This window comes from Mustela putorius, unplaced genomic scaffold (genome assembly GCF_011764305.1).
Source record: "Mustela putorius furo isolate JIRA1106 unplaced genomic scaffold, ASM1176430v1.1 tig00000640_pilon_pilon_pilon, whole genome shotgun sequence".
NCBI lineage: Eukaryota > Metazoa > Chordata > Mammalia > Carnivora > Mustelidae > Mustela > Mustela putorius.
Genome location: NW_025421432.1, coordinates 2,987,743 through 3,011,190, shown reverse-complemented (window position 1 = coordinate 3,011,190; position 23,448 = coordinate 2,987,743).

Sequence of the window (23,448 nt, the reverse complement as noted above, 5' to 3'; positions counted from 1 at the left end):
AAAAAATAAGAGTAATTGAAATATCTTTGGGAATTATTTTAAGAATAATTGAGAATTATTCAAATAAAGGACCACACCAACTGAATACAAGTGTGTATGTAATCTAGTGTTCTAAAACTAGCAAGGCCCTTACCGAAGGTCTTCTTAACATATATATGTTAAGAGCTCCTGCTCTAGAAGGCAGGAGCCCAAGTTGGGGGAAATTAAAGATTCTGACTTTCTACTGGAAAGATGCGACATTGAGGCTGCTGCTCAGATTTTTTTTTTTCCTCTCTACACTTATATTTGTCTAATTCATTCTCTCCATAGCTCAGGAGTCAGGGCTGGTTACATAAATTGCAGAGTGTGCAGAATGTATAAGATAAAAATATGAACACCTTTCTTAAAACAATGGGGAAAAAAGTTCAGTTCAGAATATTTGAAATATGAAATTTTTTTCCTTTAAAAACATGTAATTTGTAAAATAGAGGTTATAGGGGTACATGAGTAACAACCTAAACCTACAAATTGCCACCAATCTTTGGTATGTTTATCTACTTCATTGCCTACCTCCTATCTTGGAGTCAACTAGGGTTCTCTGTATTCTACTCTCTCCATTAGGTTTGTAGCAACTTATCTTCCATGTTATATTTTAAAAGTTCCTTTCTCAGGGTACTTTCTAAGCATTTATCCTTTATTTTTCATTTAGACAGATTATAATAAGTATCTACTTATTTAATATCCTATCCTCACTGGATTATAATCTTCATGAGTGTAGTACATGTGTTGTTGGACTTGTTTTGTTTTATTCTCATGATCTGATGCTGTTACATAGTTTTATTATGCCTGTGCACAATGTGTATTGAAGCAATACTTGAATGAATGAGTAAATGATTGGAGGCCCCAATATACTAGGTAAAGAGTGTTACTCTTTAGGATGAGACTGCCAATTAAGGAGACAAGAAACTACCTCTACTATGTTCATATAGCTCCACTTCCACAACTGAGGCCAAAACTTGATAGTGTGGAATAAGGAGTTTAAAAATGTATGATCTGAGATTGCTTGCTTTCAACTTGATGATGTAATAGAGCTGAAAAGATTCCTATATGTGCTTGCCAATTGTATATTTTTGCCTCAACAGAAATGTTGATTAGCAATAGGTCTCCCATCTCTAAAACACAAAGACCAAATGACTGACATTAGTTTAATGAAGGCACAGAGAAGAGTATGACCATGATGTTAGGTATTATGTAGGTAAAGATGTATCATTAGTGAATTTTGTAATCATTGCTCCAGAGAAGACACAGTGAAAATTTGCAGTTGACCTTATAAGCCAAAGCCTAATGTCCTCAGCTGAAGTTAAGATGTGAGAAAATCAATGGCCAGGAGAAATGTCAGAGATGTAAAATGACTAGAATTTTTTGAATAAGAAGTTAGGGTATAGAATTCCCCTTTGCTTATATAAGTAAATAGAAATAAGAAAGTAGGATTATTTGGTTGATACCAGCCTTTTACAAAATATTATTACAGGTAAATATAAAGCCTTATATAAAGTATTACCAGTATTTTGTATAACCACTAAGTTGTTGCAAATGTTTCTAATAAAGACTATGTATTTGCAGATACTATAACATCAAAAGAAGTAATTAACTATGGTATAATTTTTTATTGGTACTGTTACCACACATACTACCACATTTTTCACTGAAGCAAATAAACATTTTTAAAAGAAGTGGAAAATTTCCAGATGTTTAAATTTAGGACCACTAAGAATAAAAAGGTTAAAAAAACCTTCTCTCAGCTGCTACTCAGGACTAAAATACTAAAAAGCCTAGATTTTTGATTCCACCACCTTATGATTAAAATGAAAAGGATAGTTATATAAAAGATTCTTGTTTTATGTACCCTTCTTTTCTGATATCTTTCCATTTCTGCCTTGGCTCTGCCTCTAGGTATTCTAGAATGGCTTCAATAGGGTATGCGTTCCTGCTAGGTGTTTCCTTGAATGGGACTGGGCTAAATGAATCTCTGCCTCATAAGCCTGCATCTTCTTAACAAGTAATGAGAACAATAAGTAGTATTACTTCCTGAAGCCAATTAATCAAGGTGAAATTAGGTAGCCTGTAGCTCTTTCTAGCTGGCAGCACAAAGTAAAAATTTATCTTAAGTAATTAGAACCTTCTGATTCTTAGCATTTTTCCCCTATATTCTTAGTTCCTCTATTTTCTACTGTATATAAATTATACATGTGTTAGAAGGTGGAAGGCAGACAAGAAACTGTCGTCCAGGCTGGGAAAGCACTTTGAGACTGCAAAATGAAACAATCCAGTCCATACCATTTACTGAGCATTACTTAGAGAAAAATTGCAGTGGGGATTGGGTGCACAAATGATCCTGGCACTACACATTGATTCTCTACTCCTATCTGGGCTTTAACCCACAGCTTTTATAGAGCAAGGGGGCATTGTAGTGAGATTAAAGTGCAGTTGTCTAACGTGGTGCCATCTGTATACTACTCATCTCTACTTGTTACCTGAAGTGGCACCTTTGGCATGTTATTTTATCAGAACAAGGCTCTGAAGAGACCTGGAACACATAGCCCCAAGGGAAGTCATTGAGTAGGCACAAACAAAATGGAGAGCCAACATGGAGTCAGTTGTCAGCACTCCTACATACTTGTTTCTTAGTACAGAGATTTGATTCCTCCCCCCATATTTAGAAGGATCACCTACAACTATGCTGATTTTATCATTTAATTCTGTATATTCTTTGTAATTTTGTGATATGTTATTTGAGCCCAGGTTGGTTTTCAACATTGCTGTATTTCTAATCTAAGCATGTTATTTTCCAGTATTGGCTTTTAGGTCTTATGCAATAACATCAAAGATTAGATGGTCTTCAGAGTTGGTCTTCAGATTTACTTTAACCCAATCTTCAAACTTAAATTTTTCTGGCCAAAGTCATGACTTGTCTATCCATTAGAGGGGGGAAAAATGTATGTTTTATCTAGTTTCTGTAAAAGCTAACTAAAACGTTCTGAAAATAATATTGGTATCTATACATCCTGTTTTTTTTTTTTTGGCCTGGGGCAATCCAGAATATTGTTTTCCCATTTACTCTCCTTCACTTTTCCCAATTTGAATGATAAATTATTTGGTCACTCTATGTGAATGTCATGTCTTCCCTTTTCTCACATGCCAGGAATACCTCAATGTTCATGGTCCCATGGAAGATAACTTTTGTTTGAGAAACTCTAGAGATAAACCATTACTTACATAGAATATCCTGCCCACCCTATAGCTCCATTCCATTTGCAGTTCTTTTTAAAAAAATCTTTCCTCCCTTTTGCTTCTTCTTCCCCAGCCCCCAGTATTGGATGTGTATAGGGCAACATACAGATCTGCTTGCCATGGGTAACCATCCTGACACCAAGGGGAGCGAGACTCACATTAAGGATGATACAGAGAAACAAAAACTCATGTCGTTAAGGATATCTTTGAAATGCTGACATTTTATGATAAAGTATATTTTAGCTCATGGCCTTTACAATTGAATAGTTTTAAAGATATACTCTTTTAAACTAGTACATATGTGTGCATATATGCGCTATATATGCTGAGCACTTTCAAGATCAGCTCTCCTGGCAAATTTTCACATACACCCCTCCTCTTTTTTTAGTTAACATATAATGTATTATTTGTTTCAGGGATACAGGTCTGTGATTCATCAGTCTTACACAATTCATAGCACTCACCGTAGCATATACCCTCCCCAGTGTCCAACACCCAGCCACCCCATCCCTCTATCACCCTCCCATCCAGCAATCCTGTTTGTTTCCTGAGATGAAGAGTCTCTCATGATTTGTCTCCCTCTATGGTTTCATCCTGTTTCATTTTTCCCTCCCTTCCCCTATGATCCTCTGTCTTATTTGTCAAATTCCTCATGTCAGTGAGATCATACAATAATTGTCTTTCTTTGATTGACTTATTTCACTTAGTATAATACCTCCTATTCCATTCACATCATAGCAAATGGCAAAATTTCAGAGTTTTTTGATGGCTGCATAGTGTTCTATTGTATATATATTCACATATCCTTTCTTGTGATATTTTTTCTTCATTGTTAAGACTCCTAGCTACCTACTGAAGTGATTATTACTATTATCCTCACATTACAGATGGGGCAATAGAAGCATGAGTCAGCAAGAGGATCTGTTCGTGGTCCCATGGGTGGGGAGTAAAATCTAAGTTCTCTGATTTAGGGGATATAGCTCAATGGTAGAGCATTTGACATAGCTATTTCTTATACTGAGCTTGCATTAAGCAAAATTTTCTTAGGTTGAGTTTTAAAACAAAATAACTACTTGGAAATGTGATAAGAACTTCTGATTTGGGGTTTGTATATAAGGAGCTTGGAAATTCCCGTGCTGTTTGAACAGGTAAGACTCAGATTGAAAAATCATCTCTTCTTAGATCCATTACAGAAATGAGCTCAGAGGTCAAACCACTGCTTCCAGGATTCAAAGGAGAATCTGGCTTACCCGAAGAGACTCCTGATTGGGAATGGCCAAGGAAACCAGTGTTGGGGTAGGGAAAACCTGAACTGCTGTTGATGAATTGCTGGAGGTTCAGTGCAGACAAAAGTGAGCCTTAAAAACTCCAAGGTGACTCAGTCATAAAGGGCCCACAATACTGTGAGATTTACTTCTAAGGGCTCAACCATATTCCCATAATAAAAGAAAAAAATACCCTCTGACTTCCAGGAGGAAGAGGGGAGGTGAATAGAGCAATTTTGAAATATACCAAAGCACTCTCCTTCTTAAAAAGGCCTGCCTTAAAAGTTTAACTAGTTTAACTAGACCCTAACCCATTGGAGTATTAGCAGGGCCTAACTGACCTGGTGAAGAGAAATACCAACTCCAGCCCATCCTACCTATCTAAGGGAGGAGAAAAAAAAAAAGACACCTTTAAGTCCAGAGGCACAGGTTCTGTAAAAGACCAAGACCTAATCATAGGATATACGGAAACTTCCCCTCTCCCCACGCCTCACTGTCGCATCATTAACGGCTTATTTACAACTGTTCCTTTTGCCCAGTCCATCATGTCCAGCTACGAAGAAAAAAAATATTACAAAACATTCCAAAAACCAAAACCACAAAGAGGAAGGGGAAGCATCACAACCAGGGATGATACAGGTGCTTGGGTGGCTCAGTGAGTTAAAACCTCTGCCTTTGATTCAGGTCATGATCCCAGGGTCCTGGGATCAAGCCCCATATCAGGATCTCTGCTCTGCAGGGAGCCTGCTTCCTCCTCTCTCTTGGACTGCCTCTTTACCCACTTGTGATCTCTATCAAATAAATAAATAAATAAAATCTTTAAAAAAAAAACAGTGATGATAGAGATTTTGGATTTTTTAGACCAGATATTTAAAACAACAATGACTACTATCCTAAGGGCTCTCTGGATAAATTAGAGAGCATGTAAGTACAGATGGGCAATGTAAGTGGAGAGATGGAAATCCTAAGAAAGAAACACTAGAGATATTGTAACAAGAATAAAGAATGCCTTTAATAGGCGAATCAGTAGACTTAACACTAGCTGAAGAAAGAATCTATGGTACAGAGGATATATCAACAAAAGTTTTAAACTAAAAAGCTATTAGCTGCTAGCTATTATTAGCTATTAAATATTTAGCTATTAATAGCTAAAAAGCTATTAAACTAAAATATAAAGAACAAGGAAAGGGCAGCACATAGAAAATGGTAATAAATATGATATATTAATCCAACTATTTCAACCACTTTTAATGCAGTGGTCTAGATGTACCAATTAAAAGACCAAGATTGTCCAAGTAGATTAAAAAAAAGATACAATTATGTTTTGTCTATAAGAAATATGCTTTATATATAGACACACACACACACAAAGATACAATTATGTGTTATCTATAAGAAACCTGCTTTATATATAGACACTGCTATATATATAGACACATATTTTTCCTATCAATTTTGTAACACTAATCAAACATTAAAAAACAACAACAACAAGAGTGGCTATATTATCTTTATACAGAACTGACCTCAAAGTAAGAAAAGTTCTTAAAGAAAGCTATTACATGATGACAAAGGAGTCAATTCTTCAAAAGACATAATTCTTTATAGTATGTGTCTAGCAACAGAGCATCAAACCACATGAAAGAAATACTGATAGAATTATAAGAAGAGATAGAAGAATCCATTTTCACAGTTAGAGACCCTAACACCTCTCTCTCAGAAATGAATAGATCCAGCAGAAAATCAGTAAGAACATAATTGAACTCAACAGCATCATTAACCAACTAGATATAATATCTTTAGAATCTACTTCACCCAATAACAGCAGAAAACACACCTTCTCAAGCTTTCATGGAACATTGAACAAGATGGAACACATTCTAGTATATAAAATATGAGCACTCTTAAAGAACTAGAAATCATACAGTGTCTGCTCTTAGACCACAGTAGGATTAAACTAGAAATCAATAGAAACAAGTACGATCCCCCCCCCAAATGTATGGAGAGCAAACAACATACTTCTAAATAATATATAGATCAAAGAAGAAATCTCAGGAGAAACCATTTTTTTAAATAAAATGAAAATACAGTTTATCAATTTGTGGGATACTTTCTCAAAGTAATGCTTTGAGAAATTTATAGCATATAGTGCTTATATTAGACAAGAAGGAAAAAATGTAAAATCGGTTATTTAGGTTTTCACCTTAGGAAATTAGTAAAAGAAAAGCAAATTAAATCCAAAGTAAGCAGAAGAAACTAGAGCAGAAATCGATGAAATTAAAGATAAATACAGGCGGGGCACCTGAGTGGCTTAGTTGGTTTAACATCTGCCTTCAACTCAGGTCATGATTTCCAGGTCTTGAGCATCGGCCTCCCTGCCTATTAGGGAGTCTACCACTCCCTCTCCCTTTGCCTCTCTCCCCCCGGCTTGTGCATTCTCTCTCTCTCAAATAAATCTTTTAAAAAATAAATACAGGAAATGAGACAAAAAGCACATCATTTGAGATCAGTAAAATCATTGAGTCTATAGCCAGGCTAAGCCAAAAAGAAACAAAACAACAACAACAACAACAACAACAAAACCTTTTTAAAAGGTATGAATTAATATCAGAAGCAAAAGAGGGGACATCACTATAGAACTTATGGAAATTAAAAGGTACTGGAATATTATGAACAACTCTACAGCCACAAATTTGATAACTTAAATGAAATAGACCTTGAAAGACACATTTTCTAAAACTCACAAGAAATAGATGATCTATACAATCTTATATCAGAGAAATTGAATCAATACTTAATAATCTTACAAAACAGAAAGCACCAAGCTCAAATGGGTTCATTGATAAATTCAACCAAACATAAAAGAATTAACTATTCTCTAAAATCTGTTTCAGAAGACAGAAGCAGAGGGGAATACCTAACTCATACTATGAGGCTAGTATTGCCCTAAACACAAAAAGCAGACAAGGATATTTTGAGAAAACCAGAGGTAGTAGTTCTCATAACTACATAAATTTTTTACATGAATGTAAAAAATCCTCAGTAAAATATTAGCATATCAAATCAACAGTTTACATGAAGAATTATATGACCAAGACCAAGTGGGTTTATCCAGGTACACATGGTCAGTTCAACATTTGAAAATCAATAATATCCATCACATTAACAGACTTAAAAAGTTACATGATGGGGCGCCTGGGTGGCTCAGTGGGTTAAGCTGCTGCCTTCGGCTCAGGTCATGATCTCAGAGTCCTGGGATCAAGTCCTGCATCGGGCTTTCTGCTCGGCAGGGAGCCTGCTTCCTCCTCTCTCTCTGCCTGCCTCTCTGCCTACTTGTGATCTCTCTGTCAAATAAATAAATAAAATCTTTAAAAAAAAAGTTACATGATTATATTAATGAAGAAAAATAATTTGATAAAATCCAACACCCACTCATAAAAATTTTCATAAAACCTAGGAATAGAAGGGAACCACACATCTTGATAAGGCTATCTACAAAAAGCCTACAGTCAACCTCATACTTAATGTGGGGAGAAACTCAAAGCTCTCCCACTAAGATAATGCATGATTTAAGATGTTACCACTAGAACATTCCTTTTGGGATGGTTATTATACACAAAGAAACATATTAATGGGATTTTTATGGAAATAATATAGTAACTTTGGCTTTGGTACTGATGGGATACCAGAAAGGTATTGGGAAATTAGCAAAAGAGAGAAAAAAGGTCAAATAAGGAAGTAACAGGCATATGAACTTTCAGGATGCATTCAAAATAAATGATTGACTTCTCTTCACATTATTTCCTTCATTCTTATTTCCTTTGTTAATTGTTTTTAATTCTGTCCTTTTTAACCACTTTTTCTACCTTTAATGTAGCAATTCTTAATTTTTCATTGATATTTTATATACTCCCCTCCCCATTCCCACTTCTAAGGTAACATTTTAAATATTTAAGAACATATATGTTATTTCTACACTGTTTCTTATTACTTTCATGTGTGTGTGTAACTTTGTTTTATTAAAACGTAGACATTAAAGGCAAATATTTTGTCCTTTTATTTTTATTGTTTTAAAAGATTTTATTAAAGAGTGAGTGTTCGGGCGCCTGGGTGGCTCAGTGGGTTAAGCTGCTGCCTTCGGCTCAGGTCATGATCTCAGGGTCCTGGGATCGAGTCCCGCATCGGGCTCTCTGCTCAGCAGGGAGCCTGCTTCCTCCTCTCTCTCTCTCTCTGCCTGCCTCTCTGCCTACTCGTGATCTCTCTCTGTCAAATAAATAAATAAAATCTTTAAAAAAAAAAAAAAAGAGTGAGTGTTCACAGGGCGTGGGGCAGAGGGGAGAAGGAGAAGCAGACTCCTTGCTAAGCAGGGAATCCGATAAGGGGCTCATCCCAGGACTCTGGGATCATGACCTCAGCTGAGGGCAGATGCTTAACTGACTGAGCCACCCAGATACCCCCTCCTTTTCTTTTTTTAATTGTTATTTTTTAAAAAAGATTTGTCTAGAGAGTGAACAAGCATGGTGGGGGAAGGGGTGGAGAAAGAGAGAGAGAATCTCAGACTCCTCGCTGAGTACAGATCCCAAAAGGAGACTTGATCCCAGGATCTTGAAGTCATGACCCGAGCTAAAATCAAGAGTTGGACACTCAACTTGCTGAGCCATCCAGGTGCCCCTACTTTTTGTCTTTTTGTTTACTGCTGTATCCCCAGCACCAAGAATTATTTCTGACACATAGAAAATGCTCCAGGACCTCCTAAAAGTAATTTTTAAATCAAAATTTGCATTTGAGAAAAAATACAGCACTTTCTACCAGCACTTCTCTAGAAGTGCTAAGTTTGTGTGTGTATGTATATGTGTTGTGTGTGGCTAAGTTTGTGTGTGTATGTATATTCAAATGTGTATATATGCAAACATATGTGTGTGTATATATATGTAAACATATGTAAATATCATGATGAAAATATTCTGGTAAAATTAATAATCATACCTGATTAATTAATTTCTCTCCTTACATAGCAATATGTGGTCGAGTAGAGTGAGGTTTGGTGGAGGAGTATACTGCTTTCATGGATTTCTCCGAAAGCAGAGTCTAAAACTCGAATTAGTGTAGTTTGTATTACTCCTTAAATGAATGAAACTCTTCTATCCAATGTTTATTACAGTCACCTCTGTCACTTCATTTCCTCCCTCTCCTTTCACTGCTCCCAGCCATGCTGACTACCTTGATGTTTTTCAGAAACAGTAAACTCTACTATGTTGGTTTCTTTCACTTGTGTCACTAAGCACAAGAATGCTTTTTCTCTAGATAGGTATCTGGCTTCCTCCCTCACTTCTTCAGGCTTCTGCTCCAATTTCCTTTTCACAAGAGCCCTCTCTGACCACCTCATCCAAAAGAGTATCTTCTCTCCCATTATTTTTAGCTTTGTGGCTTTATTTTTTTCCTTAGTGCTTATCATTACCTGGCATTTTATTATCTGTTAATTGTTCTCCTACTAGTATATAGGCATCATCAAGCAAGGGTTTGTTCTGTTTTTTTCTTTCACCACTATATACCCAGCATAGGTTTATAACAGTATCTGTCACATCAAAAGCACTCCATGACTGTTCACTACTATACGAAAAAATCTAATACTCCTATATCACTCCAATCTTTTGTTTCACTTTTGACATGGGGCCCCTAGGTGGCTCAATGGGTTAAGCTTTTGTCTTTGGCTTAGATCATGTTCTCAGGGTCCTGGGATCGAGCCCCACATCGGGCTCTCTGCTCACTAGGATCTGCTCAGCCTGCTTCCCCACCCCCCCCCCCCACACGCCTCTCTGCCTACTTGTGATCTTTCTCTCTCTGTGTCAAATAAATAAAATCTTTAAAAAAAATTCATGTATAACTTTATTTGCAGTATCAAAAGCAAATTGGGTCTGTGACAATAATGAAGTAGAGATGATTATAATAAAAAGTAAGAGAGTATGATCTCTGAAAATAATTTTAAAGATGGTGAAACAATCTCATTAGAGGCTAAAAATTCCCCTCAATATGATCATTTTATTCCAGATGTCTTTCCATAACTTGAGCTCAAATGAAGTCCTAATAATCCACATAGACCACAAGTGATAGTCAATAAGATCTTCTGGAAATGGAAGGACAAATCTAATTAAATGAGACATACTAGTCATTGCCTTTCAGAGGTGACTAAGCAAATCTTACTCTGTGTAATTATCAGGTGATTGTACTACAGATTTTGATTCTTAAAGTGGAAAGGAAATAATTAGCACACCTATTTTGTCATAAACCTGGTCTTCTGTTTTGTCTTACCTGTTCCCCTCATTTCCCCTCTTCTCTAGCTCTCCTCTGCCCTTCCCTTTGTTCCTCTCTTCCAGGTTCCCTCTCTCACTTTCTCTTTCCCTCCCTTTCCCTTACCCATGTGAATAAACCTTTGGATACTTGGTCTTAATTACCTGTCAGACAGTATAGGGCTGGGATGAAAAGTGTGGGAGCCTGAAGATGGATACACATTACACTCCTTGCCAACATTTTATTTTATTTAACTTCCCCCCCCCCTGGGAAAACTGCTTCAACTGTTTGGCTTGAAGTTCCTGTAAGATGGAAATGTTAGTTGTACCTACTCTGAGGGATGCTGGGAGGAGTAAATGGTTTACTTCTTCCCTGTTCTGACACAGTCCTCAGACCACAAAACTGGGAGCTTGTTAGCATGATTTCCCTGCAGACCTGCTGAGTCAGAAACTGTAATTTTATAAAATCCTCAGGTGATATGTATGTACATTAAATTTTAGAAGTACTGGTAGTATATATAAAACATCACTATATTTATACAAAATATGACCTCACTAAATGCTGTACGAAATATACTAAAAGAAATATGAATAGAGATAAAGTGTGGTATTAGAGAAATGAATTTGTTCAAAGACCTTCTTACCTATCCATTATCAGTATTTACATTATAGTTATACATCTTAGGGATTTGGTCTCCTGTGTGTAAGAGGAAAAAAAGAAAAGAGGTAGAGAAAGAAAAAATATGAGACTTCATAATTGGTAAAGAAAAAGAATTGTTTTGATTCTAATTGTTCTCTTACAAAGAGTTAGTAAATAAGATTGTTTTAAATTGCCCTTTAAAATTTCTTCTATAGAACTTGAAAAAGAATCATCATTTCTATATATTTCTAGATATGTGAAATCAAGTTATTACCGGATGACTCAGGTATGCGTGAGTTATTTAAAGTATCCATACTTTGTTTAGACTTTGTATAGATTTACAAAAAAATCTTAAACCCACATGTAGAGTTATATATCTGAAAGCTTACTTACAATTAAAGATAGTTTCAAGGCTATATAGAACTTAACAGAAAACACACTGACTCCTTTGACCATAAAATCATTTTTTATTGAAAATATACAAATAAAAATTTGATTTAAGGCATTTTTTTAAGTTATATAATGTGCTTCTGTAACCTGTACTAAAGAAAATGAAAAGCATCCACTTTTGCATTAGACTTTTCAGAAATACCTCTCACACAGATTATCACATTGTTTAGCAGCCTTTTAAAATTAAGGTAAGGGGGTGCCTGGGTGGTGGCTCAGTGGGTTAAAGCCTCTACCTTCAGCTCAGGTCCTGATCTTAGGGTCCTGAGATCAAGCCCCACATCGGGCTCTCTGCTCAACGGGGAGCCTGCTTCCCCCCTCCTCTCTCTCTGCCTGCCTCTCTGCCTACTTGTGATCTCTATCTGTCAAATAAATAAATAAAATCTTAAAAAAATAAATAAATAAAATTAAGGTAAGGGAGGAATGACAAATATTCATTTTCTACTGTCCCACTGGGACCAAGATGCAAATATAGCTAATCATGTCCTCCTAAATACAATTATTAATCAGTTTTGTAGCAACATGTTATTCGTGCCCAGATGTATACAAATGTCCAGGTTTCTCTTCCTACAGATGGTATTAGTTGAGTTAAAGTAATCATATAAACTGAAACAAGTGATCTACCATGTTTTCCCTCTTCACAGGAAAGGGGAGGGAGGAAACTAGCACCCAACAGCCTTGAAATGCTTAATGTTCTTGATGCACTAGCATTTTTTTTTTTTTTCAAAATCCAGGGAGATGCATGAAATATCAAAAGATTGGTTATAAAGTGAAATAACTATACTACAATAATATTCATGCAATAAAATTTCATTCTTAAAACAAAACCATACAAGTTGTAATAAGTAGCTATTCTTTTGTATCTTGAGCATAAAATAACATGCTTATAAAAACTTTTAGTTTGAATATTTTCCAGATTCAAAGTACTTAAAAATTTTATTACCATTGCATTTGGAAGAGGAAGAAATTAATCCTGTCTTATATATTTTAGATGAAATATAAAACCAAGATCTGGAAGATCTATAGTAATAAAATAACTCCTGTTTTTATAACAAAAGAATGTTAAGTTCAGTATACAAGAAAATTTCCCATGGAGATAATTATATTTTGTATTTTTAATATTAAATTATTTTCCTTTTTTCAAACTTAGCTGGAGCCAAAGATATTTTACAAATTTGTAAAGGACAAATGATAGCATATTTTGAAGTGTGTGATGTAGGAAAGATGTTAGGGTTCAAAGCTGACGGCAAAAAAGAATTGTTGAGACCTCTTTGGTGCAAAAAATGGAGTTTTTTTTTTTTTAAAGATTTTATTTATTTGAAAGATAGTAAGAGAGAGAGAGCACAAGCCACAGGGAGAGGAAAAGCAGACAACCTGCTTAGCAGGGATTCCCTACATCATAGGGCTGGAATTAGGATTCTGGGATCATGACCTGAGCAGAAGGCAAACATTTAACCAGCTGAGGCCACACCGGCACACTAAGAAGGTGATTTTATTAAAGCATAGGGACAGGATCCATAGGCAGAAAGAGCTTCCCCGGGGGTCATGAGGAGTGATCTATTATTTACTTTCAAGTTGAAAGGGGGGTTAAGGATAGCATAAGTCTCTAATGAATTTTGGGAACAAGGTTTCCACGACTTTGAGGGGGCTGGCTATTGTTGGGAAAAAGTCATTTATTACTATCTAATAAAACCTTAGTCATGAGACCCTTCAGATAGATGTACAGTGGTGGGTCATATGCTTGGGGTATGATTACCAACATGTATCTTGGGAAACAGAGATAAAGGAAGTTTATCTTTAAAGTAGACTTAAAGATTCCTGGGAGTTGGTTCAAAATTGCCTTTTGCCCTTAGCAAAGAATTAACATAGAGCCAGTTGAGTCCCTAGATGAATGTCATTCAGCCTGTTTTAAGGACTTGTCAAATGGTCTGTAGGTAGTAAGGAAATGTAATAATTTTTCTTCTGCCTTTGTTTCCCACATCAGTGTGTGTGTGTGTGCATGTGTTCATTGTATATCTCACAAATCTAGTGAGAGCTGTGCATCTGAATCCTACTAAAAATTTTATGCACTTTGCCTGAATTCTATAGCTTTAACTATTTTATTCGTGAGGGGGAAAAATACACCTTTCTAAATGCTTTAGTAAGCACCATGGTATTATTATTTTGGCCATTTATTATTTTAACCTTTGAATAACAATGAAAGAAGATAATATTTACTTAGTGGTAATTAATTTGAATTCTTTCGGCTCCCACAATAACCTCATAAGCAAGGTACTGTTATTTCACTTACGTTCAGTATTTTTGTTATAGTTGCAAAAACTTGAGATTAAAAGACCAACAAAAGGGGCGCCTGGGTGGCTCAGTGGATTGAGCCGCTGCCTTCGGCTCAGGTCATGATCTCAGGGTCCTGGGATCGAGCCCCGCATCGGGCTCTCTGCTCAGCAGGGAGCCTGCTTCCCCCTCTGTCTCTGCCTGCCTCTCTACCTACTTGTGATCTCTCTGTCAAATAAAATAATAAATAAAAAATTAAAAAAAAAAAAAAAGTATTTAAAAGACCAACAAAAGGCAGAGACAAATTTTTATCCAAAACTTTTTGACAACAGAACTCATACTCTTAACAATGTATTAAATCAACTCACCTTCTTGTTTCTGAATACATAATTGATATATAAATCAATTTCTATTAAATGTAGGATGTTCCTCTAAATATTACTCTTCTCTGTCAGATTAGGAAACTTCATGCTGATTTTAAGAAAAAGATATCTTGGGGCGCCTGGGTGGTCCAGTGGGTTAAAGCCTCTGCCTTCGGCTCAGGTCATGATCTCAGGTCCTGGGATTGAACCCCGCTCAGGCTCTCTGCTCAGTGGGGAGCCTGCTTCCTCCTCTCTCTATGCCTGCTTCTCTGCCTACTTGTGATCTCTGTCTGTAAAATGAATAAATAAAATCTTAAAAAAAAAAAGATATCTTGAAGAAGTTGATGACCTACCATTAGGTTAAGGTTTATGGCCATGTTTGCCTTCTACCTAATCAATAATATTGGTTTTACTATATATATTCTATATTAAAAGACTTTAAAGGTTTTTTTGTGCTTGATTATGAATCTGATATATTTTCTACTGATATTTAAACATTAAATACCCATTTTTATTTTTATTTATTTAATTTTTAATTAAAAACATTTTTTATTGACATATAATGTGTTATTAGCCCCAGGGGTACAGGTCTGTGAATCGCCTGGTCTACGCACTTCATAGCACATACCTTCACCATAACCCCGCTACTCTCTCTCTACCCTTTTCCCCATTGGCAACCCTCAGTTTATTTTGGAAGATTAAGAGTCTCTTATGGTTTGTCTCCCTCCTGATCCCATCTTGTTTCATTTATTCTTTTCCTACCCCCAAATCCGCATGTTGCCTTTCAACTTCCTCATATGATAATTGTCATTCTCTGATTGCACTAAGGGAGATCATATGATAATTGTCTTTCTCTGATTTATTTTGCTAAGCATAATACCCTCTAGTTCCATCCATGTTGACACAAATGGCAAGATTTCATTTCTTTTGATGGCTGCATCGTATTCCTTTGTATATATATTTGTATATATATACCACATCTTCTTGATCCATTCACCTGTTGATGGACATCTAGGTTCTTTCCATAGTTTGGCTATCGTGGACACTGCTGCTATAAACATTTGGGAGCATGTGCCCCTTCGGATCATTACACTTGTATCTTTAGGGTAAATACTCAGTAATGTAATTGCTGGGTACTAGGGTAGCTCTATTTTCAACTTTTTGAGGAACCTCCATGCTGTTTTCCAGAGTGGTTGCACCAGCTTGCATTTCCACCAGCAGTATAGGAGGGTTCCCCTTTCTCCAGCATCCTCGCCAGCATCTGTCATTTCCTGACTTGTTAATTTAAGCCATCCTGACTTGTGTGAGGTGGTATCTCATTGTGGTTTTGATTTATATTTTCCTGATGCCGAGTAATGTGGAGCACTTTTTCATGTGTCTGTTGGCCATCTGGATGTCTTCTTTGCAGAAATGTCTGTTCATGTCCTCTGCCCATTTCTTCATTGGATTATTTGTTCTTTGGGTGTTGAGTTTGATAAGTTCTTTATAGATTTTGGACACTAGCCCTTTATCTGATATGCCATTTGTGAATATCTTCTTCTATTCTGCTGGTTTTCTTTTGGTTTTCTTGACTGTTTCCTTTGCTGTGCCAAAGCTTTTGATCTTGATAAAGTCCCAACAGTTCATTTTTCCCCTTTCTTCCGTTGCCTTTGGCAATGTTTCTAGGAAGAAGTTACTGCAGTCGAGGTCAAAAAGGTTGCTGCCTGTGTTCTTAAGGATTTTGATGGATTCCTGTGTCACATTGAGGTCCTTTATCCATTTTGAGTCTATTTTCGTGTGTGGTGTAAGAAAATGATTCAGTTTCATTTTTCTGCATGTGACTGTCCAATTTTCCCAACACCTTTTGTTGAAGAGACTGTTTTTTGTTTTTTTTTCCCCCATTGGACATTCTTTCCTGCTTTGTCGAAGATTAATTGATGATGGAGGTGAGGGTCTATTTCTGGGCTCTCTCTTCTGTTCCATTGATCTATGTATCTGTTTTTGTGCCAGTACCATACTGTCTTGATGATGACAGCTTTGTAATAAAGCTTGAAGACTGGAATTGTGATGCCACCAAATTTGGCTTTCTTTTTCAACATTTCTCTAGCTATTCAAGGTCTTTTCTGTTTCCATATATATTTTAGGATCATTTGTTCCATTTCTTTGAAAAAAATGGATGGGATTTTGATAATGATTGCATTAAATGTGTCGATTGCTTTAAGTAGCATAGACATTTTCACAATATTTTTTCTTCCAATCCATGAGCATGGAATATTTTTCCATTTCTTTGTGTCTTCCTCAATTTCTTTCATTTGTACTTTATAGTTTTCTGAGTATAGATTCTTTGCCTCTTTGGTTAGGTTTATTCCTAGGTTTCTTATGGTTTTGGGTGCAATTGTAAATGAGATTGACTCCTTAATTTCTCTTTCTTCTGTCTCATTGTTGGTGTAAAGAAATGCAACTGATTTCTGTGCATTGATTTTATATCCTGACTCTTTATTGAATTCCTGTAAATACCCATTTTTAAATACCCAGACTGTGACCAGGTGAACAAAATGGAATTATTTTGGAAGTATGAAGTAATTAGCTCAATCAGAAGTAAAGATTTCATGTTCATGTATGCTATCATGGTTATCACTTTTAGCATAACTTTTTGAAGCTGATTATAAATCAGGCTTATCAAAGCCTGAATAAAAATAACAAAAATCTTTGTTATTTATTATAGAGTATCATTTACTTAGGAATTTCAAGAATAATAAAAGTTGATACTTCTACAGATTTCCTTGGTGCCAGGCACTATCCTAAAGTTTCTATATGTTATTTCATTTTATTTTCACAGTAATGTTTTGTGTCACATTATATTATCATTCCCATTTTATAGATGAATGCAGAAATAGAGTGTTTGGGGACTGAGAATTAGACTGCATGCAATTTGAATATTTAGGGTCTAGAAGCTATCACAACAGCATTAGCTTTAAGAGCCTTCTCAGACATTTCCATCTACTGATAATAGGAAGGAAAAGGCCACTTAAATTTTCATAATAAAAGAAAACATAAGTTCTAAGGTATATGGCACAGCACATTTAATTTATCTGCCTAGCAATATTGTATCTTCTCTCTTTTAGTCTGTAGGAGTAGTTTTTGTTTGTTTGTTTGTTGTTTATCTGAGGGAATTACTGGTTTAATGTATTTTCTTGATGAATTTGTCCAAAGAAATAGCTTCTTCTATGTAAGTGATGAAATTGGTCACACATAATCTGGGAAAGATTTACCCTGTGTAAATCTTAAATGCTTTGTAAATTGCTATTCCTAATTAAGGTTAGATGCCTTTTTGGGCACTTGGTTAAATAAATTATTTAAATGATCCATAAACTATCAGACTTAGCAATAGGATGTAGATGCACAGATATCTCAGTTTTCTATCATGATCTCCAGCAGGCACAGGTAAATCATCTGTAAGATGTTGGGTCTCCAGCAATTGAAGGAGTCCTTTCTACTTACATTGGCTTGAAAACTTTTCTTGTTTTTTAGAGAGGGAAATTAAGTAATATTACTTTTTTTAGCTACTTTTTCCTAGTTTTTTTTTAACCCTTTGTTCATTTCTCAGTGTCAGCCATAGACTGTAAGCATTTGAAGGAAGGAACTCTGTTCTTACTCATCTTTGTATATCAGCACTTGTTATAGTAACTGACACTTAATCAACTCTCCATATTGAAAAACTACATTAAATAATGAATAGTAAATGACCCGGAAACATAAAATACATGTGAGTGTAACCATTACTACAAGCTGAACTAAATATATAATTTTAACTATTAAATTATAAGGATCATTCTGTAAGCTCACTATAAATGACACAAATGACTTCATAATTTTTATAGCTATTAAAAGTGTTCTGATGAGGGGCAACTGGGTGGCTCAGTTGGTTGAGTAGCTGTCTTTGGCTTGGGTCATGATCCCAGGGTCCTGGGATCAAGTCCTACATTATGCTCTTTGTTCTTTGAGGAGTCTGCTTCTCCCTCTGACTGCTGCTACCCCTGCTTGTGTTTGCTCTCTTTCCTTTTCTTTCCCTCTCTCTCTGTCAAATAAATAAATAAAATTTTTAAACTGTATTGATGAAACTATACATTCTTTTGCACTTTTCTAGATTTATATGATATCTTCTGATTTTCTTTTTGTTTTCAGAGTCTAGATATTAAAGTACTATACTTTCTCACCCTTCTTATGGTACATTTTCTTTCATTTGAATTGTTTTCTCTTAGTCATTGCTTATCTTTTTTGAATACCTTATAATAATTTCTTGCTGGTTTAATATTGTGAGTTGGCTAGATATCTGCTCAAGCTTAAACTTTTCCTTACCAAGTTGTTTCCTTAAATGGTTAAGTCTTGATTTACTGAATCTTCTATGGAGTTCCACTATGGTCCCGTGATTAGTAGGTAGTAATTTTACTGCTCACAACTGATGCAGGGAAGGTGTTAGGATTTGAAGTTGATAGCCAATAATTCTTGAGACATCCTTGGTCCAATAACATGGTTTTATTTAAAGCATAGGACCCATGTGCAGAAAGAGCTGCACTGGGTCATGAGGAGTGGCCCATTATATACTTCCAAGTTGGGAGGGAGTTAAGAATAATGTAAGTCTCCAGAGGGTTGGGCTAAGATTGCCTTTTGCCCTTAGCAAAGCATTAACATCAGTCAGTTGAGTCCCTAGAGGAATGCCTGTTTCAAGGGCTTGTCAATGGGCTGTAGGTAGTAATGAAATTTAATAATTTTTCTTCTACCTTTGTTTGCCACACCAATACCTTTCTCATGTGGGCTTGTTAAACAATATAGTTACATTGCCCAGCTCCCTTTCACTGGCCTAACAGATGGTTGTAATACCTGCATTCATATTGTGTTCAACTCTTGTAGTCTGGGCTAGATACTCTTTTCTGAGTCTCACTTAATTTTTTTTTTCTTTTCTGATCACTATCTCACTACACTGTATTTTCTCCAAGTACATCATCCTTGTGATTTGTAATTGCAAGTAGGAAGATTATAAGCAGGAAGATAGAGTTTATAAAATATTATTTAATGCTCATTCATTTCTTCTGCTTATATTAAAATTATATCATTGTTATATCTGAGTGAAGCTCTGCTAGTGTGATAGGTTGAATTATGCCAACCCCAGTTATATATAAAATTCTTAATCTTCAGTACCTTAAAATGTAACCTTATTTGGAAACAGGGTCTTTGCAGAGGTAGTTCATTAAAAGGAGGTCGTATAGAAGTAGGATGTGTTCCTAATCTAACATGACCAGTGAGGAAAAAAAGGAAATTGGGACACACACATACACACACACAGAAAATACCATGTGAAGATAAAGGCAGAGATCAGGGTGATACAGCAGAAGCCCCCCTCCCCCCCAAAAAAACCCCACTAACAATGAAAATATAGAAAGGGAAACTAGAGAATTAATTCCATTTACTATAGCACGAAGAACCATAAGACACCTGGGAATAAACCTAACCAAAGATGTCAAGGATCTGTACTTGTGGAACTACAGAACACTCATAAAAGAAATTAAAGAAGACACAAAAAGATGGAAGACCATTCCTTGCTCATGGATTGGAAGAATAAACATTGTTAAAATGTCTATACTGCCTAGAGCAATCCATACTTTCAATGCCATCCTGATCAAAATTCCACTGGCATTTTTCAAAGAGCTGGAACAAATAATCCTGATATTTTGTATGAAACAGACACATAGACCAATGGAACAGAGTAGAGAACCCAGATATGGACCCTCAACTCTATGGTCAAATAATCTTTGACAAAGCAGAGAAAAATATACACTGGAAAAAAAGGCAATTTTATGTTCTTGTCCTATTTGCTATGTCAGCATTTTGTAATTTTGAGCACTTGGAAATCTTTATTTCTATATTTCCTATTTTTTACATATTTCCTATTTTTTTCAAACCTGGGTATGCCTTCTCACTTTTCTTTTTTTGTTCATTCTGTATATGTTAGGTGCAGCTTTCTTCTGTAAATCTACATAGTTTCCCTAGGTAACAACATCTACAATAAATGACTTCATCTGCTCCTACACAGAAATGATCCACAAATATTTATCTTCAATACAGACTTTCTCACTGAAGTCCTGATTAAAAATGCAATTGCTTAATGAGCAAACTTAATAAGATGCCCCTTAGGTAACTCAAAATCAACATGTTAAACATTGAACTTATTATCTTTCAAATTTGCTTCCTCTTTTAATCCCTCTCCAAATTGCTGCTGCTATCATCAGTACAATTAATGGAATGAGAAATCTGAGGTCATCTTCAATGTGTTTTCTGCCTTAATATCACCCAAACAGGCATATTCTGCTTTTTAATTTTCTTTCCTAATATTTATGAATCACTTATGTGATACTATTACTAGGTACTATTCAAAGCAAAACACAGGTATTAATTCAATATTAGTGACAATCATATGAGTTATGTTCTATTATCATTCTCATTTTACAAATAATTTGAGACAAAGGAAGACATTACCCAGGGTCACACAGGAATAAGTAGACAAGATAAGATTAGAAAGCAGGGAGGCTGGATGTAGAGACTATAATTAAACAATTATCCTGTATTCTTTTTTTTAAATATTTTATTTATTTATTTGTCAGAGAGAGAGAGAGAGAGAGAGCGCACAGGCAGACAGAATGGCAGGCAGAGGCAGAGGGAGAAGCAGGCTCCCTGCCGAGCAAGGAGCCTGATGTGAGACTCAATCCCAGGACACTGGGATCATGACCTGAGCCAAAGGCAGCCACTTAACCAACTGAGCCACGCAGGTGTCCCCAATTATCCTGGATTCTTATCTCTTGAATTCATCCTCTATTTCTTTCACAAAATACTTTTTTTTAGTTTTTTGCTTTTTCATCTGAATATTTTTTGTTTCCTCCTTTCTGCCTTCCTCTTTCTTTCTCTCATTTCTGTATCCTTTCTTCCTTATTCTCTTCCTTTTTTCCTACACAAAATGCTATCTTAATTTTCCTCTCCACTGTAATTCAAACATTGTAAAGCCATCATTTTAAAATAAGTCTGTTATACCCTTGTTTGATACCCTTCAGTAGTTTCACAGAGCCTTTAGAATAAAACTCACTTTTCACACAACATTCAAAATGTTTATGATTTTAACCTACCTGTCTTTAATCTTATTCCCTTTTCCTTCTTTTCCCTTGTACCTTGCCATTGTTGTTGGGTTTTTTTGTTTTGTTTTGATTATAATAAATCCTACTTGGCTCCCTTGCCTTTTCAGCTTTGTGTGAGAGTTTGTAATCTCTTTATAATATCTATCTCTAGATGATGTAATTTGGCTTTTCATTATCCCTCTCCTCTACTGGAAGGTAAGCCACTTCAGGACAAGGATAATGTCTATCTCATTCACTATTCTATCACAGCATGTAACTGGTACTCCGTAAATATTTTTGGATGCATGAATTAATCAGAAATGTGAGAAAGGCATGGTGTTTACCTTCCTTATGTTAAGCCTTTGAAATATGTAGTTACATCAAGAAAGAGTTAATTACTTTGTTACAACTATCATCACTAAGCACTGTGCTTTATCTATGTATTTTATGTTATTTATAATGATTATTATGATTTTTTTCAATGTATATCTTCCCTGCTTGACAGAAAACATCCTGAAAATAATATTTTCATCTTTTATTTCTTTCCTAATGATAACTTTTGAAATTTCCAATTCTATTCAAATAAGGAATAGATACATTGTATATAAAAGCAGTGATACCAATGCCATTTAATCTTAGCAATATGTGTCCTTTTTTTTTTTTAACATCATGACAATTGTTTTACACTTAGATAATAGCACAACCTTACCGTTCTTCCAGATACTTGTTTAGCTCAATTTAAGGAACAGTTCCAAGGGCCTCTCTAACTTCTAATTAGAGGCTAATTTTTTTTAAATTTATCTTTTTATTTTTTATAAACATATATTTTTATCCCCAGGGGTACAGGTTTGTGAATCACCAGGTTTACACACTTCACAGCACTCACCAAAGCACATACCCTCCCCAATGTCCATAATCCCACCCCCTTCTCCCAACCCCCCTCCCCCCAGCAACCCTCAGTTTGTTTTGTGAGATTAAGAGTCACTTATGGTTTGTCTCCCTCCCAATTCCATCTTGTTTCATTGATTCTTCTTCTACCCACTTAAGCCCCCATGCTGCATCACCACTTCCTCATATCAGGGAGATCATATGATAGTTGTCTTTCTCTGCTTGACTTATTTCGCTAAGCATGATGTGCTCTAGTTCCATCCATGTTGTCGCAAATGGCAAGATTTCATTTCTTTTGTTGGCTGCATAGTATTCCATTGTGTATATATACCACATCTTCTTGATCCATTCATGCTAATTTTAAGAATTAAATACTTCTGGGGCACCTGGGTGGCTCAGTTGGTTAAGCGTCTATCTTTGGCTCAGGTTGTGATCCTAGGGTCCTAGGAGGGAGCCCTGCATGGAGCCCCACATTGCCTTGAGCTCTGCACTCAGTGTGTGGGGGGTCTGTTTTTCCCTCTCTATGTCACTTCCTACCACCTGTGCACTCTCTATCAAGAAAATAAATAAATAAATAAATAAATAAATATCTCTTAAAAAATGAGACATTTCTAAATTGATAACTTTTTATAAACAAGGATAGTTCCTTTTTAAATCTCTAAAAATTACTTAACTTTGTTTGAATTTACACAGTAATGGTAAGGAAAACCATATCATTGAGCATCACTGCTACTATCTCTTCTCCTCTTTCCAAAAGGACTATATCAAGCCCTCTCTTTTCTCCTGATACTCCTTTTACTTATCACTACTTCATTTACTCTCCTCTTAAATCTCAGGTAAAGCAAACATATAAATTGTCTGGTCTTCATTGTACTA